Genomic DNA, 26,982 nt, shown 5'->3' on the forward strand with positions numbered 1-26,982 from the left:
CAACTATTAACCTTTAAAAATACATTAGCATTTTTATTTCAGACTTTTCAGAAGACACAGACTAAAATAGAAATAAAGGATAATGGGAAGTTCTGACTTACAAATTGGTATTAAAAATGTTCAAAACGTTTTCTTTCTAACATATTAAAGGCAATATTCCAAATAATTCACGTATTCCAGGTTTCTTTTAAAACTGCTTGTGTCCATTGTTGATACAAAGTATATTATAATGGTAATAATCACAATGAAGTATGTTGAAACAGAATGTTAGAGAAGAATTACTGATGATATATTACTTATAAATTGAAAGATTATGAAGACTTAAATGAGCACAGAGAGACTTATTTAAGAGCAGTAAAATTGAATCTACTTGCCTTGTAAGTTCATAATTAAATACAATTTTATTAGAGAGTTTAAAATTTTATTTTCAAGTTTGTGTTGGCTAGAAATTATATTCTATATCATGGACACTTTTTGCAGGTACTCATTGCAAAAATATAAAATACTATGTATTTTTGTTTTAATATCATTTAACAAGTTAGAAAAATGTTCTTACTTTTTTGCTAACATAAATGAGAAAATATATTTTTACTACTAATCTTAGAACATTTTACAAAAATTTTTGAAAATAAATGAATGTTATTCTTTTTTTGCATTTTAATATTTAATAAAAGTAGATTAAATAATGACTTCTATTATAACAGTTACTCATTTATACATTGCCAAAGCAACCCTTTTTTGCCTATTAAAATCTGCCTAAACTGTTCTGATGTTGTTTCTTAATTCATTAAATATGAAACTAGGTTTTAAAAACTGAATTATATAAAGTTAAGATAGAAGTCTAAAAATGGTACAAGAAAATTCTTTTCTTAAAAAACAACAAATTAATATAATGTTTTTGAAATATCTAGCAATTAAAGAATCATGAGAAAAACAGAATGGCATATTGGACATAACAGTTTAAAATTGATTGCAAATAAATGTCAAACTTACTTTTAAATAGAAAATTTTTATTATCCTCTCATATCTACCAATAATTTCAAATGTTTAATGGGACTATTTCATTAGAATTTACTGTAAACTCAGTTTTCCAACAAAAGCCTTTGTAAAGGTAAGAAAAAATAGAAATGAAAATTTCTCTCACCATTAATACTGTGAATACTATTTGGAGAGTCCCTGATCAGACATTTCAATATCAAACTTAATAACTGATGTGGAGCCTTTGATTATATTTAGTTTATATACAGGACCTGAATATTCACTCACACAGCACACTATAGCAACCTTTTGTAAAAAAAAAAAAAATGTGAAGAAAATGCAACAGTGTATATTCTACTAAAAAATAAATTGGCTGGGTGTGGTGGCTCACACGTGTAAGTTTGGGACAAGTCTAGGCTACAAAGTGAGACCCCATCTCTAAAAAACAATTAAAAATAATAGCTAGGTGTAGTGGCATGTGCTTGTGGTCCTAGCTACACAGGAAGTGGAGGCAGGAGGATCGCTGGAGTCCAAGAGTTTGAGGCTGTAAGTGAGCCAAGAGTGCACCACTGCATTCCAGCCTGGGTGACAGAGCGAGACTCTATCTCAAAAAATAAAGGAAATTGGCTTTGACTGTGAAAAATAGCCATTTTCAATCTTTTTATAAAATATCTTCAGGGAATATTGGAATATTATTTTTGTCAGGCAAAAATAATTCAGAGCTTGAGCATTGCTGTAGAATATGCTATCGGTTCCAAACTCAGCAGAGCACACATGCATCCCATGCATTATCATCAATATTTGAGAGCTGGACAAATGTTTTTTAACGGATGCTGTAACAAGAGATCTATGAAGGAGATGGTGGTTTGCACCTGTTCCTGAAGTCAGAAACTGGAAAAAGTTGCAGATATTTCAATTTTCCCAATCATTTTCCACAAGTGCATTAATATTTTGAGTATCAATAGGTCTAAAGCTATAGGAAGGCATCATGGTATACTGTGGTATGTAGAGAATACTGCTCTTACACTGCTCTTTATCTTAAAATGTTTTGGTATAATGTGAATATTTTCCTCCAAGCATTTTGTGTATTTTGACAGTTATTAAAGGAGAATATAAGATTATAGATTTTGGTCTAAGCTAAGAACAATGGAAAGTTACTTTGTTTTGCCTTAGAGGAGTTTTCAGTTTATCTTCTTCTTGAGAAACTATTTGTTGCTGTTACTAAATAAACATCTCAATAAATGTTTTATTTCCTCAAATAATGTGTCTGGATTATTTTAGCAATCAAAAACAATTGTAGAATCTTTGGGACTGAGGTGCTTGAGAACCAGGAGTCTAGATGGAGGGCGGTTCCTGGATTGGCTAATTCAGCAGCTGAACAGTGTCATTAAAACCTGGTTGCCTTCTGCCTTTCATTGCCATTCTGACTAAGTGTGTCTGAACAAGTGTGTCTGATGTCTCCCTTTATGGCTCCAAAGTGACCACAAAGGTTCCAGGTGGTGGATGACAAGAGGCTGAAATATATCTCTTTTTTTTTTTTCTTTTTTATAAGAGGAAGGTTTCACCTGCTCCCATTCACTTGCCCTCATGGCCACAGAAATGTGTATTATCTGTAAAGCAATTACTTCTCAAAGGGAATAAAGCTCCTATGATTGGCTCAGACCATGAAGATTTTCCCTTGAAATACAAATGACCTCCCTTGATGAATGGCTGCTCAGAAAAAGGGGAACAACTTCCAGGTTCTGGATGAAGTTGGTCGGGTAGGAGTGTGTAGGGAGTTTGGAAGATAGCTGTTCAGTGGGCAACAGACCGTCACAGGTTGTTTTACAGACCCAAGTGTTTCCTATAATTTTCAGGTGGATCAAATTTCAGATCTAGAGAAGAGCACCCTTTTCTGTGTCAGGAACTAGTTTTACTTTTTAAAGTCTCTGTAAGGCCAGGCAAGGTGGCTCACACCTGTAATCACAGGACTTTGAGAGGTTTGAGTCAGGAGGGTCGCTTGAACCCTGGAGTTAGAGACCAACCTGGACATCATAGTGAGACCTCCCCTCTGTACAAAAAATATAAAAATTAGCCCGGTGTGGTGTAGTCTCAGCTACTTTGATGGCTGAGGCAGGAGAATCGCTTGAACCCAGGAGGCAGAGGTTGAAGTGAGCCGAGATCATGTCACTGCATTCCAGTCTGGGCTACAGAGCCAGACCCTGTATCAAAAAAAAAAAAAAAAAAAAAGTTAATTTAGATGAGAATCATGTGTGTTAAAGAAAATTTAAAAATAAAAAATAAGTCTCTGTAATGCTACAATCTAATAGTTTTCAGTTGTATATATTTTAATTATTTATACAATTTTTTTTGTCACAATCATATAAAGGGTTTTAAAAGATTGTGAAGGTGATGATGGCTTCTGAGGAGAGTTTAAAAGTTCCTTTAAGTTTCTGATACAAAATATATTTATTGGCAATCTTTGTCATGTTTTTAATTTTTTTTAACTAAAAAATGTCCTAATTGAAACAAAATACAGAAGAGTTAAAAGTATATGACATGAATGTTATTCTTAAGGACACATTTTAGTTTGATGACCATTTACTTTACTTTTGGATATTAACTATCTGTCTATTAAATTTTGGGACTAAGATGGTGATTCATGGATTTCAAAAGTTTCATAGAGATTTTAAAAGTTCAGCATTAAGAATAAAAACTAGGCTGAGTAGTATTCAATGGGACATATATCTTCAAAGAGTAGATAAAGACAGTGTCGTGTGTATATATTGTGGGCATTTGGACTATTTCCACATTTTTGCAATTGCGAATTGTGCTGCTATAAACATTCATGTGTGAGTATCTTTTTTGTATAAGGACATCTTTTTCCTCTGGGGAAACACTCAGTAGTGGGATTTCTGGATCAAATGGTAGATATATTTTTAGTTCTTCAAGGAATGTCCACACTGTTTTTCACAGTGGTTGTACAAGTTTATATTCCCACCAGCAGGGTAAAAGTGTTCCCTCTTCACCACATCATGCCAACATCTATTATTTTCTGATTTCTTGATTATGTCTATTCTTGCAGGAGTAAGGTGGTATTACACTGTGATTTTGATTTGCATTTTCCTGATCATTAGAGATGTTGAGCCTTTTTTTTCCTATGTTTGTTGGTTGTTTGTGTATCTTTTTTGAGAATTGTCTAGTCATGTCCTTAGCCTACATTTTGGTGAGATTGTTTTTTCTTGATCATTTGTTTGAGTTCCTTTTAGATTCTGGAGATTACCATTTGTCAGGTGAAGATTTTCTCCTATTCTGTGAGTTGTTTGTTTACTCTGATGATTGTGTCTATTGCTGTGCAGAAGCTTTTTAGCTTAATTAAGTCCCATTTATTTATCTTTGTTTTTGTTGCAGTTGCTTTGGGTTCTTGGTCATGAAATCTTCACCTAATCCAATATCTAGAAGAATTTTTCTAAGGTCATCTTCTAAAATTTTTATGGTTTAAAGTCTTCGATTTAAGTCTTTGATACATCTTAAGTTGATTTTTGTTTAAGGTGAAAGTTGAGGATTCAGTTTCATTCTTTTATGTGTGGCTTGTCGGTTACTCTAGCACCATTTGTTGAATAGGGTTTTTCCCCCACTTTACATTTTGGTTTGCTTTGTAGATGCTCAGTTAGCTTTAAATATTTGGCCTTATTTCTGTTCTCTATTCTGTTCCATTGGTCTATTCACCTATTTTTATACCAGTACCATACTGTTTCAGTGACTGTGCCCTTATAGTATAGTTTGAAGTTGGGTAATGTGATGCCTCCAGATTTATTCCTTTTGCTTAGTCTTGCTTTGGCTATGTGGGTTCCTTTTTGGTTTCACATGAATTTTAGGATTTTTTTGGTTATGTGAAGAATGATGGTGGCATTTTGATGGGAATTGCATTACATTTGTAGATTGCTTTTGGCAGTGTGGTCATTTTCATAATACTGATTCTACCCATCCTTGAGCATAAGATGTGTTTCCATTTGTTTGTGTCATCTATTTCTTTCAGTAGTGTTTTGTAGTTTTCCTGGTAAAGGTCTTTCACCTGCTTGGTTAGAAACTACCATAAATGGAATAAAATAATGACATTTGCACCTTCCTGGATAGAATTGGAGATCATTTTTCTAAGTGAAGTAGCTCAGGAATGCAAAACTAAACATAGTATATTTTCACTCATAAGTAAGAGCTAAGCTATATGGGTGCAAAGGCATAAGAATGATACAATGGATTTGGGGGACTTGAGGGAAAGGGTGGGATGGGGGTGAGGAATAAAAGACCATACATTGGATACAGTGTACACTGCTCAGGTGATGGGTGCACCAAAATTTCAGATATCTCCACTAAATAACTTATTCATGTAACCAAAAACCACTTGTTTCTCAAAACCTATTGGAAAAAAAAATTGCTACAAATACCATTTAGTTGCTGTCAACAAGAAATCCACTAGTTTTTTAAAAATCCAGAGACATGTGTGGTAGCTCACACCTGTAATTCCAGCACTTTAGGCAGCTCAGGAATAGAATGGCTTGAGCCCAGGAGCTTGAGACTGCAGTGAGCCTATATATATATATAATATTATATATAATTATAATATATAGTTATAACACACATTATATAATATATTATAATTATATAATAACAATATATTATATAATATATATTTGTAAATTATATAACTATATATTTGTATTTATTATATTTATATATTTATAAATCATATGTTTATATATATTTATATATAATTATATATAGCTATTATATAGCTATTATATAGCTATATATAGCTATTATATATATACACATATAGATTTTTTGTGATTATTATGACTTAAGCTTGTGTGTGTGTATGTGTGTATGTATATATATATACACACATACACACACAGGCTAACTGCACATGTAGCTGGAATTAAATCTGTTGTATTGTGTGCCCTCCTTACCCTGCACTTTCATGCAAATTATAATGACATCAAGCACAACTTCAAATTTGTGTATAAAATTTCTAAACATGTCTGATTGCCTGCAATGAACATGATCTATTCTATGTGCTTAAGATACCAAGATGACTAAAACAGGATCCCCACAGCCTGAACGGTTCGTATGAGAGAGACAAAATTTGAAATCTTTGTTTTCTTTCTTTCTATGTGTTTGGAGCTGATAAGCAAAGAATGAAAAAGGAGACAGAGAAAGGAAAGAGGGCTAACAAAGGATAAGTCATTGCATGCTTGTGGTTACATATTGTTTTCATAAGCAATAAATAAAACACCCAGAATCTTTTTCTCTTCAAGCAATTTTGCCATTAGGAAACGTGTTGGCAAAACTTGAGATGTTGCCCAACCCATGGTTAAAGCAAGAGATGAGTAAGGGATAACTTCCAAACATATATAGTTGATCCTTGAGCAACAAAGGTTTGAACTGTGCAGGTCCAGTTACTTGCAGAGTCATTCAGCCAAACGCAGATCAAAAATTCAGTATTTACAGGATTCAACATCTGTATATTTGGAGGGCCAGCCTTTTTTCACTGCGTATACCAAGGGACAAGTAGAGTGAACCTCATCTTGACCATCTTTCTCTGTACCCTACCCGAGCTAAATATTTGCTTGAGACAGATTGAAACATCGTTTAAACCACTCCAGACTTAAGTTTCAAATGACTACTATTGTGCCTTGGACAATAATTAATTAAGTTTGGAGATGTACAGAATAAATGGAAAAACATATAAGGTAGAAAACTATGTTCATGATGCTTTGGATCAACATGTGAGACACTCTGTTTCTTAAACCAAAATCAGAAGATTGAATTAGTTAAATTATATAATTTAACTTAGGGGACTAATAAATTCTAGCTGTGATTTATTATTTTATATTCTGTACCTATAGATATTAACAATTGGTCTCATTATTTTACTTAGTTTAAATGAAATTTGGAAATATGCTTTGCTGCAACTGAAGAATACAAAATTTAATTTATCTGTTTTTTTTCTAAAAAGTTCATACAATACCCACTTACTAAATGAGTCCAAAAGGCAGATAAAATCACAACCTGCCTGTTTATGTTTAGACAAAATTTAGCTCTTTTAAATTTAGAAAATCTTTCATAAAAATTGGAAAATTTATTTTTTAATATTTTAAATTTCTGATTTTATTTCCTCAATATTTTTGTTAGTGTGTTTGTTGCTGCCACATTAGAAAGAAAGGCTAGAACATGTTTTTAAATATGTTTTTTAATAAGATAAAACATTTTTTCCATGAAGACTTTTAAACCTTGAACACATAAACACTCTGAAAATTCATCATTGTTTAGTTTTGGGCTAAACCATTCAATATGGCTTTAATTACCTTTCAAAGTTTCCAATACAAAATACAGTGGTGACAGATAGTAATTGTTTAAAGGAAAAGTACAGACTGTGCTAAAATGCAAACCCTAATCTTCAAGAAATGCTAAACATAGCATAGTGTTCTCTTCATATGGCCTTTGCCTCATTTTGATTTAAAAATGTGTTTCTTTCATTTTCCATACAATATAAACAGCTTTAGAAATTTGGTTAACTTTGAAAGTTGTAGCCAACAGTCTTTTCTGCAAGAGTTCAAATTTGTTATTTAAAGGAAAAGAGAGCTCATAAAATTTCTTTATCACTCATCAAAATCTTTGATGTGGTATTTATTCACAAGTTATTGAAAATAGGGTGTAAGGATATGAATCTCAAATGAAAAAGCAGTGCTATCAAGAGGACTGTTGATCATCTCTACATCTGCTCTAAGCTGATGCCCATCTCTAAATATCTATATTGAAAAGGGCAAGTAACACTTGGATAGGAGCTTTGATTAAGTAAAAAAATGACACAGTTGCTTGAAGAGTATTTGAAATACGCTTTAGAAAATCATAGGTTTTGGCCAGGCATGATGGCTCACGTCTGTAATCCCAGCACTTTGGGAGGCTGAGGCGGGCAGATCATGATGTCAGGAGTTCAAGACCAGCCTGACCAATATGGTGAAGCCTCATCTCTACTAAAAATACACAAATTAACTGGGCATGATGGCACGTTGCCGTAGTCCCAGCTACTTGAGAGACTGAGGTAGAAGAATAGCTTGACCCCAGGAGGCAGAGGTTGCAGTGAGCCAAGATTGCCCCACTGAACTCCAGCCTGGTGAAAGAGTGAGATTCCATCTTAAAAAAAAAAAAAAAAAGAAAAAGAAAGAAAGAAAGAAAATTATAGGTTTGGAATGTATTCTCCCTGAGAATGTATCTCACAGTAATTATCCCAAGTTAAGCTTGGAATTACATACCCATATGCATTATTTCCCAGCTGACTAATATTAATGATATCTTACATTTGTCAATACAGTAATTGGTATCTCCAGAACATTTTTATAGTAAGTATCTCATTTTATCTAGTAAAACTCTTTACAAAAGTTGGGCAGTTGTTTTTTTCTACTTGAAACAAACAAACAAACAAAAAATCATAAGAATATTAACTGAATTACTTAAATCTCTATTGATACAAGCAGATATTTTTTTCCTCTTTATATTCTATTCTGTCCTTTGTGTACAAACATCCAATTTTATAAGATCTCCCTTTAAAAACTAATTTTCCAGATATAATAATGTAGTACTGTGCTATTGTTTTCTTTTGGATATGAGGGTGATATGCTTTGAATGCGTCCTCTAAATGTCATGTGTTAGAAATTTAATCCACAATGCGACAGCGTTGGGAGGTGGGACATTAAAGAGGTGATTAGGTCATGAAGGCTCTGCCCACATGAGTGTATTAATGCTGTTATTGTGAAAATGCGTTAGGTTTTGAAGGAGTCAGTTTCTGACAGAAGGAGGAATTTGGCCATCTTCCTCTTGCTCTCTCTAAAGCTTTCTTGCCCTTCTGCCTTTCACCATACGATGACGAAGCATGAGGACCTTGCTAAACGCCAGCACCTTAAATTGGACTGCCCAGTCTCCAGAGCTGTAAGAAGTAAATTTATTTTTCTTATAAATTATCTAGTCTGACTGACACAGAATGGTTCTTTCCTGTGGAAATGGCATCATTTTCAATACCCAAGTAGTAGATATTCCTTCCAGCCTCTGTAGCTTGAAGATTTTGGCTTCATAGACAGGACGTAGCAGCCATTCTGGTTTTCTATGTTGCCAAGTTATTCAGAGTCTTAGGATATTCTATCCCGAGTACCACCATCTCAGGTCTGCTATCAATGTGACTTTGAGCTAATCACTTTATTTCTCTGTGCTTCTATTTCCTTTTCTATGAAATTGTACTTACCCCATGAAGAGTTGTAAAAAGTAAATGACTTAGTATGCACATGACTTTTAGAACATAGTAAGTGCTCAGCAAATATTAGTTATTAATATTATTTGCTTTTAATTTTTAAACATTATGATAAACTTTAAGGACAATCAAAATAGCAATTATCATTTTTTGTTTTATACATTTATTTAAATTTTCTTAGGAACCCATAATTATATGAGCTAAGTACTAATACTAACTCTGTTTTGCAAATGATAAAACCAAGATTATATTTTACAAATGATAAAACCAAGGCTATATAAACTGTTTAGGGTCATACAACTAGTAAACAGTGGAGTTTGTAATACAAACCCATTGATTCTGACCCTGGAGCCATAATCCTTAAGAATTATAATGTATAGCTACTTATAGATTTTATATTAGGTACTCTCTACTCTTGACTTTCAGATATGCCCTGAGATAATTTTCTCTCACTATTTATTAAGAATGCATGGACTGATTGAGGGAAATGTCTAGTTTGTAGATTTATATGAGAATATCTAGCTGATTCTCTTGCATTGTTCCAAAGTTTGTGAAGAGACAAACATGTCAAAAAAAACAGCTGGACTGGGGAACTTTGTGGCCATAAGAATATTAGGTAGCCGGGTGAATGGAACAGGTTAATACAGGAACACCCTTCAACTAAGAGCTGTAGTAATTGAAAACTCAATTATTTAATTCACTTCTGAAAAATATTTTTTTGTGACTATTATGACTTAAGCTTGTCCTCAAGCTATATAACTGTCCTCTGAGACACAGAAAAACGATATTCCCCTTCTTCCCCATTCCCTATTAGTTTAGTTACATATCTCAGCAGTCATACTGTAGTATTATAAATTATACATTTTAATATTTCAGTAAAAATTTGACAAGTTGCACAATTTGAAAGCCTCCGCATTAGCACTATTCAGTCCTGATTTGTAAAAGTCTGATAAATGTTACTATATATTGGTGAAATTATATGGCAGTGGGCTTACTCCCTTTCATATCAAGTTGTCTGTGATCATGACTAAGAAAATTATTGTGTGAATTTTCTGTATTGTTATATTTACTTCAAATCTAGGATAAAATCTTACTATGTCATCGGAAGAGTATTTCATCTTATCTAAAAAACACAGGGGATAAAACATACTCTGTTACAACTGAGAAGCAGAAAGGTAAAGTTGCTTCAGTATCATCTCCTGAATTAAAACAGAAACACAGCTTCAATAATTTAGCAATTTTTGCTATTTCTAAAACAAAATAAGGTCGTGATGCTAGAAAATTATATTTGAAAACCTATTTACATAGCATATGCTAAGCATATATTTTGAGTTATATGAATTTACTTTATTTAGAATTCCTGTTTGGGAATTATTATTAGACTATCAGAGTGTTCAATTACTTTTGCCCACCTTCTAATTGATGGGTCCTATAAATATTGAACGACATGAATTGCACTGATTATGGACTCTGTGCTCAGAATTTTTATTCTTAATGAAGTGATGAAGATCATGAATTTTGGATCACAAATTTTCCAGGAAGACAAAGTTTAGAATATTTATCAACCAATCACATCTTTTAATTTATTTTCTTGTTTTATGAAATGAAATGTGATTTCTATATGACTTTAAATGTGATAAATTCAGAGTGTTTGTTAGTTTGGTCTTCTTTGTTTTTGTAAGCACTAATATTTGGAAAGATGAATAGTACTTGACGCTTCATTTACTTTGATTGTTTTTAATCTCAAGATACTTTGGAAAATTTATTATGCTGTAAAACTTGAGCTAGCTACAGCTTTCCTATTCTGATCCAAATAAGCAACAATCATCAAAACTTCAGTAATTCAGAAACACTGTGTCATGGTTATTACAACAAAACCATTTCGGATGAAACTAATTATTGATTATCCCTAGGGCTTCTGAGATCAAGCATGCCTCAGTATAGTTAATTATGCCCTCAGCCCTGCAGTTTTTGCAATGGCAGGTTCAATTTATTTAGTAAAAGTATTGCCTTGCAGGATTTGCACATGAGTCAATTAGACAGTCATTAATTAGGTGGCCATTGGAAATGTGGTGTTACCCAGTTGGGAAATGGTCTACTCCGATGACTAATGTATATTAATTCCAGCATTAATGACCTTTGAGTCCTTCCCCGTGTATCTATGGGTAAACAAATTAAAGAACCATTCAAGGAAACATAGATTTCGCTGAACTGCTATATTTTCCAGGAGAAACATTAAAATTGCTCATTAAGTGTATTAAAACCACAAGTTTTCAGAGTAACATAAACAGATATCTTTAACTGAATAAAACTAAATGCTAGAAATGCCATAATAAATTTTCCTAGTGTTGTATTTTAAATATTTTTAGAGCAAGTTTTTTTTATTGCTAATAACTTTAAAATTATTAAAAACAGAATGATAGCATTTCCCAGTTTTAAACAAATTATATAAATAGTATTAAGGAGCTTACCGAAATAAAACATCTAATTTCTTATGGGTTAATTGAAAAATTAGAGAATGTTTATTTTTCTTCTTGGAGCAAATAATAATTAAACTAATAGAATTATACCGTGTCCTTATTTATAAAACGTATCCCAAATTGCTAATATACTTTGCTGAGTAAATTGTAATCTCTATATTACCACTATTAATTTAAATTAGTGTGGAAATAGCATTACCTTACTTTCAAGAAAAATCTGTGTATTTAATAAGTTTAATACAAAGATTTTTTGAAGAAAAACCTATGTATTAGTAAATCTATGTATTTAGTTTTGATTATATGGTTTGGACAAAAATATCATATAGTAAAAAGGAATTAGAAGAAAACACATCTAGACAAAAATTTGGCAGCCCGAAATACAGTAAAAATCGATTTAAAAAACCCACCCTGTGTGTCTCACAATCTGTTAGTACCTTGTTACATTGCTATAAAAAAACACTGGAGACTGAGTAATTTATAAAGAAAAGACCTTTAAATGGCTCACGGTTCTGCAGGCTGTACAGGAAGTGTAATGCTAGCATCTGTTTAACTTCTGGGGAGGTCTTAGGAGACTTACAATCATGGTGGAAGACAAAGCAGGAGCAGACACATCACATGGCCAGAATGGAAGCAAAAGAATGAAGTGGGGAGGTACTACACACTTTTAAACTACCAGATCTCAAGAGAACTCACTCAGTATTGCAAGAACAGTCCCAAGGGGATGGTGCTAAACAGTTCATGAGAAATAACCCCCATGATCCAATCGCCTTCCAGCAGGCCCCACCTTCTTCAACATTGGGGATTACATTTCAACGTGAGATTTGGGCAGGGACACACATCAGGATCTTTATTCCTATTTCTTTGTGAAATGTAAAAGAAATAACTTTCATATATGTGATCCAGTAATCTAATACAAATATAATATGTGTTATGTCCTCACGTGGGTAAAAAAAAAAAAAGTTAGAAAATTTAGAGCATAATATATGATTGAGTTAATATTAATGTCCCATGAAAGTACATTTATGCTTAATGCATGGAGAATGGAGACATAATCTCCCTGCATAAAGAAGGTCTACATAATTAGTCTGAAAGATTGTTCCTAACATCATTCATAATTTCTTTAATATTTTATTTTTTCCTCATAGATTCCAAATCCATCAGATTTATGGCAACCCTGGTAAATTTTGCAGCAATATTTCCTGAAGTATGCTCTATTGAATGCTAATTCCAATAATAAGTGATGGAAGAAAATGATATAGTCAAATAAATCTGAGAAACATTTACTGTAAAATAATCAAACAAATTTATGTACAGAAGGGCTTATTAAGGCCTATGCAGATGTGTATTGAAAATAATCAACAAGGAGATATGTTGGATAGTCTATCACAAAATGATTTGGTCCTGTAACTTTTTGTATTTATCATGTACATTTCTTTATAAAAAGTGTTCCAGGGAAGATATTTTGAAGACAACATGAGGTTAATTTTGAAGGCCTATTTTAACTGAATGTATAGAACTCAGCTCATGACATTAACCCATGTCTCTAGAATCTCTAAAAGTTTAAATTGTGGGTAATTTATAGAATGTTTGTTACATAGTAAATATTAAAAACAAAGTACAATGTGAGTTTTGAAATGTAATAGTAAAATGAACTTTTGTGAATTCACCAGTCAGATTTAGAATGCAAATACTGCCAAGGTACTATATCTAACAGCATGCTCCATCCTTATCCCATTTCCTGCTTAATCCTGGAGATTCATCTCCTGACTCTAATGCCACTTTCGTCTTTCCAAATTATTTTTTACTGTACATGAAAATACATTCTCAGATGATATATTATTTTCCTTGTTTTTTTTTTGCTTTATTAAAAATATATGTGGACACTTAAGACATAATCCTTGCTCATTATTTTTTTTTTTTTTTTTTTTTTTTTTTTGAGACGGAGTCTCGCTGTGTCGCCCAGGCTGGAGTGCAGTGGCCGGATCTCAGCTCACTGCAAGCTCTGCCTCCCGGGTTTTTACGCCATTCTCCTGCCTCAGCCTCCCGAGTAGCCGGGACTACAGGCGCCCGCCACCTCGCCCGGCTAGTTTTTTGTATTTTTTAGTAGAGACGGGGTTTCACCGTGTTAGCCAGGATGGTCTCGAACTCCTGACCTCGTGATCCGCCCGTCTCGGCCTCCCAAAGTGCTGGGATTACAGGCTTGAGCCACCGCGCCCGGCCAGCTCATTATTTTTAAGAGACATAAATGTTACTGTTGTGTATCTATAATTTATTCCTTTTTCCTTGTTATATAGATTCCATTGTGAGAATGATTATTCTTATTTATCAATATTCATATCTTTAAATCTTGAGCTATCTACATCTCTTTTAAGAATATTAAAGTCAGGATTGTGTTTAATTACTTTATATTTCCTACTGTTTATAAGTGGCTTTATTGAGACTACAATAGCAGATGGAATAACAAATATATCCTTCCTCAAGGATCCTATTATTTTGTAGACAATAATGTCAAGCTGATAATTGGCATGATACAATGGAATTTCTCTCTTACCTGCATTACCATCATGGAAGAGTGATTTATTCTAATTTAGGAAAAAATAAATAACAATATGGCAGGTGAGCTCAATCTTATAGAGAAGTTGCATTATACCAGATGGAAAAGGAAGAAATAAAAAGACGATAGGAAGAAATGAGATTAGTTCTGCTGAGTGGATAGCTAGGCAAATTGTGAAAGATAAATTGGAGTGGAGATACTTAAAAGGGAGATTGTACTCATGAGAGAAAGCATATGTAAAACAACATTGAAGCCTTTAAAGCACTATAGAAACTAATTTTTGTTGTGATTTTAATATAAACTAATTTTACTAGTCTTTAAATTTAAATTTATCTTAGTCCGGAGTTTCAGCCTTGGCACTATCAACAATTTGGGTCTGACTTTTTTTTTGAGGCGGGGTATGAGAACCTATCTTGTTCATTATACTATTTTACAGAATGCTTTGCCTCTATCTACTGTATATCAGGAGCACCCTTTTCCCTCAGTTGTGATAAGCAAATGTATCCACATATTGCTCAATATATACCATTCTTGAAAAGACATAATTGTCTCAGTTGATAACTGAGAAATATTTAAACATAGCCTTGAAGGAAGGATGGAACTGACCAATTCATATACATAAATAGAGGGGTATTCCAGACAGAGCCAAAGCCAAATTCAGCACAGTCTAGAGCTAAAGTGTACCTGACATATACTTGAGTCAATCATGCCTGTGAGACAGCAAGAGTGTGAAAAGGATAGTAGTTGAGACCACTGATGCCATGAGCGAAAACCACATAGGGCATTCAGGTCATTGCAATGACTTTGACTTTTATTCTGTAAGCAAGGAAATGCATTTGGAAGTTTTGAACAGAACAGCGTGATGAGCTGACATATTTTAATAGAAATTCAGTGATTGCTGTATCAAGAATACTATGGGATAGAAAAGAAAGAACATGGATATAAAAACTTGTGGTAGTCTAGGTGAGAGCTGTTGATGAATCAAGCCTAGGTAGTAGCGGGGGAACAAATAAGGGATAGTTAAATTCTGAATAGATTTTTATTATTTGGAAACTATCGTTCCATTTTACATTTTAATTAGTTGACTGGTTATACCTTTTAAATTATTTGTATTAATTTCAGTAGAGATTACAATTTACATCTTTAGTTTATTAAAATCTACTATTAATTAGCAGTGTTGTCACTTCTCAGACTTAGAACAAGGACTTAGAACTATTTAATTCCATATATTACCTCCTTTGTGTTATGTATTTATGTATTTTATTTTAAATATATTTTAAACTTTCAAAACATTATTATTGTTTTAATGGATGTTATTCTTCTTTTCTTTTCTTTTTTTTTTTTTTTTTTGACACAGTTTCACTCTGTCTCCCAGGCTGCAGTGCAGTGGCACAATCTTGGTTCATTGTAACCTCTGCTTCTGGGGTTCCAGCGATTCTTGAGCCTCAGCCTCCTGAGTAGCTGGGATTACAGGTGCCTGGTACCATGTCCAACGAATTTTTGTATTATCAGTAGAAACAGGTGTTTGTCATGTTGGCCAAGCTGGTCTTGAACTCCTGACCTTAAGTGATCCACCTGCCCCAGCCTCCCAAAGTGTTGGGATTACAGGCATGAGCCACCGTGTCCAGGCAATGTTACTTTTTGCTTGCGTCTTCTTTCCAGTACTCTTCCTCCCTTCTGCGTTGCCATATTTTCACCTGGGATAATATTCCTTTTGTTTAAGAATTCCCTTAGATATTTCTATTAAGTCTGTTGTCAAAATAGTATTTGGGGTTTTTTAAATTTGCAAACATCTTTACATAGTTATCATTTTTGAAGAATAATTTTCAAGAAATTTAGAATCTAAGTTGGCAGGTATTTTCTTTCAGGACTCGCTGTATTTTCTTTTGATTTCCATTGTTTCTATTAAATATCCTCTAGTTTTACTCTTCTTATTTAACAGTATTATTCCTTTGTTTTTCTTTGGCTGCTTTTAAGTTTTAACTTTGTCGTTTTTAGCAGTTTTGCTGATATATCCAGGAGTGGAAATCTCTTCATATCCATTTCCTGATTCTATAGAGCTTTCTTAATTTGTAGTTTTATTTATGAAGTTTTGCCAGTTGTGACCATTCGTAGTTTCTTTTCTAATATTGCTCATGCCTTTCTCTTATCCCACTCAAAGACTGAAATTACACATACATATCTTAGAACATTTGCCCTTATCCCACATATTACTTGTTTCTCATACTTCTTTTTCTTACTGTGTTTCACATTTATACTGACTTGAAGACTAGTTTACAAATGCTAAATTTTACTATGTCAAATGTATGGATAAATCTATTTTTTTGAGTTACTTACTACAATTATTGTACTTTTTGTTCTAGAATATTGCATTTTATTTTTCAGTACAGGTTTTATTCTTGGGTGAGTTTCTCTATCCTGTCATCTACTTTATTGAAGATAAAGGTACACTCATAATCATTTTAAACTCCAATTGTGATAATTCAAATACTCAAATCACCTGAAAACCTATTTGATTCATCTGGATTTTATCATTTGTTTCTGTTTTTTGTTGGTTTGTTGTCATTTTTATTTTGTGTGTTTGTATGTGTATGTTTCATGCCTGGGAAGTTTTTACTACAAGTCAGACATTATGGTTGAAAATTTTAGATTTAAGAAAATGTTATCTTCCTCCAGAAATAACGTAATTTTTGTTGACTTGCTTGTTATGCAGTTAGAGAAGAGCAGATCACCTTCATCCTGTCAGGATTTAATATGACTGGAGACTGGATTTCAGACATCCTAGGATTTGTCTGTTTTCATTGTGAGTTTCCTCTTAGAGTACTTCAGGATTCTCAAATAAAAATCAGTGGTGTTTCCAAAATGTCTCTTATTGGTAGTCCTTAAACACATTTTTGCTTCCTTTCCTTAAACTCATGAAATTCTCCCAAATTCTGAACTGCTGTTTTCTGTTTGTTTCCTCAGTCCCTTGAAAGGGATGTATCCTGAGACTTTGCTGAAGTTTCTTATCAGCTTAAGGAGATTTTGGGCTGAGACAATGGGGTTTTCTAAATATACAATCATGTCATCTGCAAACAGGGACAATTTGACTTCTTCTTTTCCTAACTGAATACCCTTGATTTCTTTCCCTTGCCTGATTGCCCTAGCCAGAACTTCCAACACTATGTTGAATAGGAGTGGTGAGGGAGGGCATCCCTGTCTTGTGCCAGTTTTTAAAGGGAATTTTTCCAGTTTTTGCCCATTCAGTATGGTATTGGCTGTGGGTTTGTCATAAATAGCTCTTGTGATTTTGAGATATGTTCCATCAATACCGAATTTATTGAGGGTTTTTAGCATGAAGTGCTGTTGAATTTTATCGAAGGCCTTTTCTGCATCTATTGAGATAATCATGTGGTTTTTGTCTTTGGTTCTGTTTATATGCTGGATTACATTTATTGATTTGCATATGTTGAACCAGCCTTGCATCCCAGGGATGAAGCCCACTTGATCATGGTGGATAAGCTTTTTGATGTGCTGCTGGATCTGGTTTGCCAGTATTTTATTGAGGATTTTTGCATCGATGTTCATCAGGGATATTGGTCTAAAATTCTCTTTTTTTGTTGTGTCTCTGCCAGGCTTTGGTATCAGGATGATGTTGGCCTCATAAAATGAGTTAGGGAGGATTCTCTCTTTTTCTATTGATTGGAATAGTTTCAGAAGGAATGGTACCAGCTCCTCCTTGTACCTCTGGTAGAATTCAGCTGTGAATCCATCTGGTCCTGGACTTTTTTTCGTTGGTAGGCTATTAATTATTGCCTCAATTTCAGAGCCTGCTATTGGTCTATTCAGAGATTCAGCTTCTTCCTGGTTTAGTCTTGGGAGAGTGTAAGTGTCCAGGAAATTATCCATTTCTTCTAGATTTTCTAGTTTATTTGCGTAGAGGTGTTTATAGTATTCTCTGATGGTAGTTTGTATTTCTGTGGGGTTGGTGGTAATATCCCCTTTATCATTTTTTATTATGTCTACTTGATTCTTCTCTATTTTCTTCTTTATTAGTCTTGCTAGCGGTCTATCAATTTTGTTGATCTTTTCAAAAAACCAACTCCTGGATTCATTGATTTTTTGGAGGGTTTTTTGTGTCTCTATCTCCTTTAGTTCTGCTCTGATCTTAGTCATTTCTTGCCTTCTGCTAGCTTTTGAATGTGTTTGCTCTTGCTTCTCTAGTTCTTTTAATTGTGATGTCAGAGTGTCAATTTTCGATCTTTCCAGCTTTCTCTTGTGGGCATTTAGTGCTATAAATTTTCCTCTACACACTGCTTTAAATGTGTCCAGAGATTCTGGTATGTTGTATCTTTGTTCTCATTGGTTTCAAAGAACATCTTTACTTCTGCCTTCATTTCATTGTGTACCCAAAATTAATGTGCAAAAATCACAAGCATTCTTATACACCAGTAACAGACAAACAGAGAGCCAAATCAGGAATGAACTTCCATTCACAATTGCTTCAAAGAGAATCAAATACCTAGGAATCCAACTTACAAGGGATGTAAAGGACCTCTTCAAGGAGAACTACAAACCACTGCTCAGTGAAATAAAAGAGGACACAAACAAATGGAAGAACATACCATGCTCATGGATAGGAAGAATCAATATTGTGAAAATGGCCATACTGCCCAAGGTTATTTATAGATTCAATGCCATCCCCATCAAGCTACCAATGAGTTTCTTCACAGAATTGGAAAAAACTGCTTTAAAGTTCATATGGAACCAAAAAAGAGCCTGCATCTCCAAGACAATCCTAAGTCAAAAGAACAAAGCTGGAGGCATCATGCTACCTGACTTCAAACTATACTACAAGGCTACAGTAACCAAAACAGCATGGTACTGGTACCAAAACAGAGATATAGACCAATGGAACAGAACAGAGTCCTCAGAAATAATACCACACATCTACAGCCATCGGATCTTTGATAAACCTGAGAAAAACAAAAATGGTGAAAGGATTCCCTATTTAATAAATGGTGCTGGGAAAATTGGCTAGCCATAAGTAGAAAGCTGAAACTGGATCCTTTCCTTACTCTTTATATGAAAATTAATTCAAGATGGATTAGAGACTTAAATGTTAGACCTAATACCATAAAAACCCTAGAAGAAAACCTAGGTAATACCATTCAGGACATAGGCATGGGCAAGGGCTTCATGTCTAAAACACCAAAAGCAACGGCAGCAAAAGCCAAAATTGACAAATGGAATCTCATTAAACTAAAGAGCTTCTGCACAGCAAAAGAAACTACCATCGGAGTGAACAGGCAACCTACAGAATGGGAGAAAATTTTTGCAATCTACTCATCTGACAAAGGGCTAATATCCAGAACCTACAAAGAACTCAGACAAATTTACAAGAAAAAAACAAACAACCCCATCAAAAAGTGGGCAAAGGATATGAATAGACATTTCTCAAAAGAAGACATTCATACAGGCAACAGACACAGGAAAAAATGCTCATCATCACTGGCCATCAGAGAAATGCAAATCAAAACTACAATGAGATACCATCTCACACCAGTTACAATGGCAATCATTAAAAAGTCAGGAAACAACAGGTGCTGGAGAGGATGTGGAGAAATAGGAACACTTTTACACTGTTTGTGGGATTGTAAACTAGTTCAACCATTATGGAAAACGGTATGGCGATTCCTCAATGATGTAGAACTAGATGTACCATATGACCCAGCCATCCCATTACTGGGTATATACCCAAAGGATTATAAATCATGCTGCTGTAAAGACATATGCACACGTATGTTTATTGTGGCACTATTCACAATAGCAAAGACTTGGAATCAACCCAAATGTCCATCAGTGACAGACTGGATTAAGAAAATGTGGCACATATACACCATGGAATACTATGCAGCCATCAAAAAGGATGAGTTTGTGTCCTTTGTAGGGACATGGATGCAGCTGGAAACCATCATTCTCAGCAAACTATCGCAAAAACAGAAAACCAAACACCGCATGTTCTCACTCATAGGTGGGAATTGAACAATGAGATCACTTGGACTCAGGAAGGGGAACATCACACACCGGGGCCTATCACGGGGAGGGGGGAGGGGGAGGGATTGCATTGGGAGTTATACCTGATGTAAATGACGAGTTGATGGGTGCTGACGAGTTGATGGGTGCAGCACACCGGCATGGCACAAGTATACATATGTAACAAACTTGCACATTATGCACATGTACCCTAGAACTTGAAGTATAATTAAAAAAAAAAAAAAAAAAAAAAAAAAAAAAAGGAGATGTAGACCTGAGCCATCCATGTAGATAGAGAATTAACATTCCAGGAAAGGTCAAAGTCAGTGCCAAGGCAGTAAAGCTTAAGTTGACTATTCTAAGTGTATTTTGTAACCGATAACCAATCCCTCTTTGTTACCCACTTTCCACTACACTTCCCAGCTTCTAGTAACCACCATTTTATTTACTACTTCCATTAGATCAAGTGTTTTAGCTCCCATATATGAATGAAAACTTGTAACATTTCTCTTTCTGTGCTTGTCTTATTTCATTTAACACAATGTCTTCCATTTCCATCCTGCAAATGACAGGATTTTATTCTTTTTTAAGGCTAGATAATATTTCTCTCTCTCTCTGTGTGTGTGTGTGTGTGTGTGTGTGTGTGTGTGTGTGTGTATCATATTTTCTTTATCCATTAATTCATCAATGAAGACTTAGGTTGGTTTTATATCTTGGTTATTGTGAACAGTGATGCAGTAAACATGACAGCACAGATATCTCTCCAATATCCTCATTTTCTTTATTTTGGATATGTGTCTAGTGGAATTGCCTTATCCTAAGGTCGTTCTATTCATAGCTTTTTGAGGAACCTCAATACTGTTTTCCATAGTCGCTGTACCAATTAGCATTCCCAACAACAATGTCTGAGTGTTCCTCTCTTTTTGCATTCTCATCATCAGTTGTTAATTTCTGTCCTTTTGATTGTAGCCACTTTAACTGGGGTGAGGTGATAACGCCAATATGGTTTTGAATTGTGTTTCCCAGATGGTTAGTGATGGTGAGTATATTTTCATATGCCCATTGGCCATTTGTATGTGATCTTTTGAGAAATATCTATTCAGATATTTTGCTCATCAATATTTAATTTGAAGTTAGATAGAAAGGCAGATAGATAGATACATTGCTGTTGAGTTGTTTGAGTTTTCTATTCTGTTATTCATCTCTTGTCAGTTGAATACTTTGCAAATATTATCTACTATTCTGGGTTTTGTAGATGTCCTCTTCTCTTGTTTGATTATTTCCTTTGTTATTCAGAAGCTGTTTAGCATGGTGTGATTCCATTTGTCCATTTTGATTTGATTTCTCATGCTTTTGAGGTCTTACTCAAGAAATCATTCTCAAACTAATGTCTTAAAGCACTTCTTGAATGTTTGTTTCCAGTATTTTTGAAAGTCTTACATCTTAAATTTAAGACTTCAATCTACTTTGATTTGATTTTTGTATATGGTAAGAAATAGGAGTTTGGTGATCTAGGGTGGTAAAATAGGGCAACTGTGGTTATCAATAATTTATTATAAAATTCAAAATAACTAGAAGAGTAGATATGGAATATTCCCAACACAACAAAATAATCATTCTTGTGAATATCCCAAGTACCCAAATTGATAATTACATAGAGTATGCTTGTATGAAAATATCACATGTACCTCAAAGATACATACAATTATTATGTACCTATTAAATTAAAAACACAAAAATAAAGTATGCATGACATATATATGTGCCAATCAGGACTATGAGGCAAGAAAAGATAAAAAAGAATAGTGGATAAGACCATTATGGCAATGAGTGAAGATCACTTAGGAATTACAAATTGGCTTTTTATGTTTACAAACGTGCAGATTCCTCAAAATAAATAATGTGATATAATGTTTCTTTTTTTGGGGGGATCTTAGCTTCTCCCTCAGATTCTAGCTGACCTACTTTGCTCTGATGCCTACTTGTGTATGTTTGTTTGTGTGTAAATTCTGTTTTTTTAAATAACATTTTTAGTTGTTATTATAGGAAGCCATCATCTATTAAGTTGTTATTATTGGAAAGGTTACTTTATGATATAAACTACTTTTTCATAGCTGGCAGAAGCCAGTTTGGGGAATATTTATAATGTAAATCCAATAAGGCTTGATATTGGTTTGGAGATAGAGTATCAGGAAGTAAAGGAGTCAAAGATGATTTTAAGATTTTTGGTTTCAGCCACTTAAAGAATGGATTTGCATATAAGTGAGATGGGGAAAACAGTACATGCTGAAAGTTTTGAAAAGAGAATTTATTATGTAAATTCCAAATCAATTTTGGAAACTGGAAAAGAGACATAAATAGAAGAGTTATTAACCTATACAAATATTTTAAAACATGTGGCTAGTCAAAGATCAGATGGGTACAGATGTGTGGCATTATTTTTGAGGCCTTGGTTCTGTTCCATTCCTCTATATATCTATTTTGGCACACCAGTGCCATGATGTTTTGGTTACTGTAGCCTTGTAGTATAGTCTGAAGTCAGGTAGTGTGATGACTCCAGTTTTGTTCTTTTTGATTAGGGTTTTCTTGGCTATATGGGCTCTTTTTGGTTCCATATGAAATTTAAAGTAGTTTTTTTCTAATTCTGTGAAGAAAGTCAGTATTAGCTTGATGTAGATAGCATTTAATCTGTAAATTACTTTGGGCAGTATAGCCATTTTCATGATATTGATTCTTCATATCCATGAACATGGAATGTTTTCCCATATGTTTGTGTCCTCTCTTATTTCCTTGCCCAGTGGTTTGCAGTTCTCCTTGAAGAGGTCCTTCACATTTCTTGTTAGTTGTAGTCCTAGGTATTTTATTCTCTTTACAGCAATTGTGAATGGGAGTTCACTCATGATAGAAACAAGCAATAGTGAAAGGATTCCTTATTTAATAAATAGGGTTTGGAAAACTGGCTAGTCATATGCAGAAAACTGAAACTGGACGGTTTCCTTACACTTTATACAAAAATTAACTCCAGATCTATTAAAGATTTAAATGGAAGACCTAAAACCACAGAAGCTCTAGAAGAAAACCTAGGCAATATCATTCAGGACATAGGCATGGGCAAAGACTTCATGACTAAAACACCAAAAGCAATGGCAACAAAAGTCAAAATTGACAAATGGGATCTAATTAAACTAAAGAGCTTCTGCACAGCAAAAGTAACTGTCATCAGAGTAAACAGGCAACCTACAGAACTGGAGGAAGTTTTTGGAAATCTATCCATCTGACAAAGGGCTAATATCCAGAACCTACAAGGAACTTAAACAAATTTACAAGAAAAATACAATCCATCAAAATGTGGGCAGAGGGTATGAATAGATACTTCTCAAAAGAAGACATGTATGCAGCCAATAAACTTATGAAAAAAAGCTCATCATCACTGGTCATTAGAGAAATGCAAATCAAAACCACAATGAGATACAATCTCACACCAGTTAGAATGGCAATCATTAAAATGTCAGGAAACAACAGATGCTGAAGAGTATATCGAGAAATAGGAACACCTGTATACTGTTGATGGGAGTGTAAATTAGTTCAACCATTATGGAAAACAGTGTGGCAATTCCTCAAGGATCTAGAACCAGAAATACCAGTTGACCCACCAATCCCATTACTGGGTATATACACAAAAGATTATAAATCATTCTACGATAAAGACACATGCACATGTATGTTTATTGCAGCACGATTCACAATAGCAAAAGCTTGGAATCAACCCAAATACCCATCAATGATAGACTGGATAAAGAAAACGTGGCTAATATACATGATGGAATACTATGCAGCCATTAAAAAGGATGAGTTCATGTTCTTTGCAGGGGCATGGATGAAGCTGAAAACCACCATTCTCAGAAAACTAACACAGGAACAGAAAACCAAAGCCCACATGTTCTCACTCATAAGTGAGAATTGAACAATGAAAATACATGGATACAGGGAGGGGAACATCTCACACCTGGGCTTGTCATGGGGTAAGAGCTTGGTTGAGGGATAGCATTAGGAGAAATACCTAGTGTAGATGACGGGTTGATGGGTGCAGCACACTACCACAGCACGTATATATCTATGTAACAAACCAGCATGTTCTGCACATGTATCTCAGAACTTAAAGTATAATAAATAAATAAATAAATAAATAAATAAATAAATAAATAAAACATGTGGCTAGAACAGATCACAAATCATGTAAGTATAAATAGGGAAGGGAATAGAAACACAGGCTGAATTCTGGGGCACCCCAATATTTATAGGTGAACGAGTAAAGGAGGAACCAGTAAAGATCATGAGAATGAGCACCACAATGAGGAGAAGATAAGTAGAATGTGGTGTCTATGACACCAAATGAGAAAATATTTCAAGAAGAAGAAGAGAATGAACAGGATTAAAGATTAACGAGCAGAATTAAGTGTTTTTCTAGGTAACAATGATGAAAACTTTGTCATTGATTTAGAAACATAAAGAATATTGATGACCTTGACAAAAGCAGTTTCAAGGAGAGAAAAAAAACTTTATTTGAAGTGGGTTTTTAAAAGAAAAGACAAGTTATTTGTAGACAATAAATATAGATGATCTTCTAGGAATTTTGCCTGAAAAAGAAATGAAAGTAAGCTAAGCTATGAAAAGCAAATACAGATGGACTAGAAATAAAAATAATGGTAAAGTCGTATGTGGGCCAAAGGGGAACAGTCTGCTTTTTAAATGGAGGAAACAAAAACATGTATTGAAGCTAATAGTAGTATAGGAAAAAGATAATGTTAGATAAGAGAGAACTGCTGAAATAATTCCTTACACAGCTTTTTACAGACATAATATTTACTTATTTAATACTCAAATGAGGTTTTAGTATCATTATTATTTTCTAATTAATAAAGATATTATTATTATTATTACTTCAATTTTATATATGGGAAAAGAGAACTTTTAGTAATTTATTCAAATTCTACAGGCTCATTTGGAAACTACGTTTGAGTTTTGAGAGCCCAGCCTGCCTCCAGAGTCCACCATTTTAAACACCATGTCCACATTGAACTCACATTCACTCTTGTTTACATTTGTTCCTGTCATAATTCTTGGAGGTTTTATGGCCACTTAATTAGTGCCTCCATGATCTTTTATTTTCTTGACCTCCTTTTCTCTAATGATCTTTTTCTAAAAAACACTTTAGTGACTTACTCCAATGGTCATGATCTAGACATCAATATTCTCAATCACTCTCCAGTCCATAATCTTACATTCAAGCTTTCTAGCCTCTGACAACCCCTCTTATCTCTTATCTCTCCAGCTCTCATTCTTGGAACTTTAACTCCCACAATTATCTGATATAAAGGGGACTTGCTCTTATTGTTCTTAACCCTTTTTTTAAACTCTCTTTCAATTCTCATGTTCTTCCTTCCCTCACTCCCCATCTTAGATTCAGTGGCCCACTATTTCAATTATTTCCACACACGCAGTCTCTATTTCCTTACATTTCTCAACTCAATAAGAAAAATATCATCCATGATTAAATCCAGCTTTACACCTTTCACTTGCACCCTCATACCTGTGTATGTCTATAGAAAAAATGCAATCATAAAGATTAACCACACTTTAAATTACTGACAATTAAACTGAAGTGGAATCTCAAGTTTGTCCAGTAATACTATTGCAGTTTTCTATGACATTTTCCCCTTCATTCTCTGAGACAACCATTTCTTACTTTGTTTTTCCCATCAAATGTTAAGCATGCCATTCTTTCTCCTCATTTTTAGTTGATGATCTAATTTCCTATTTCATTGGGAAAAGTAACAGAAATCAAATAAAAACTTCCACACTTTCCTACCAACAATTACTTCCTCTGTTTGTGTTTGTACTCATGCAATCCACAATCCCTTATCTTCCAACTAATAGATTACCCATGCTTTGAAATACAAAGGACTCTATTTGTGCACTGAATCCCAGCAGTTCTAGTCTTTCCAAGAATATTCCTATAGAATTGTCACTGTAATATCTTATGTCATCAGGGTTATATTTTCTGTCTCTCATGTCTCATTTATCCTCACCATTATTCAAGTAAAATTATATTCCTTATCTTAAAAATTATCTCAACTCACACACTCTAGCAACTATCATTCAATGTGTTATATCCATTCTTCTTTATAGCAAAATACCTTGACAGAGATCTCTATACTCATTGTCTACATTTCCCCTCTTATTCTTTCCTAAATGCTTTCTTTCCTTCAACATTTCATCAGAATTTTTTTGAGAAGATTAGCAATAACCTGGAAATGTGATTTCAAAGATTAATTGTGAAATTCAAAGATTAATTCTCAGTCTCTGTGTTCTTTGGCCTATCTGGAACATAGGTCCCAACTTTTTGAAGTCCATTTTTTTACCTGGCCTTTGGGATCTCATTCTCTCTTCATTATCCTCCACCTTCACTGGTTAGTGCTTGCCATTTCTTTTGCTGGCTCTTCATTTCTAATCAAATGGTCTGGTCTTACTATTCATCCTTCTTCTCTTCTGTTCTCCCTTTTAAATCACTGCATACATCTAGGTGTAGGGCGCAGAATATTGCATTTAAACTCCTTCATGGAATGCCGATGACGCTGTTGAACTTGCTATTCATGATGGCTGACTCAGTA

Source organism: Macaca thibetana, chromosome 1 (assembly GCF_024542745.1).
Source record: "Macaca thibetana thibetana isolate TM-01 chromosome 1, ASM2454274v1, whole genome shotgun sequence".
NCBI lineage: Eukaryota > Metazoa > Chordata > Mammalia > Primates > Cercopithecidae > Macaca > Macaca thibetana.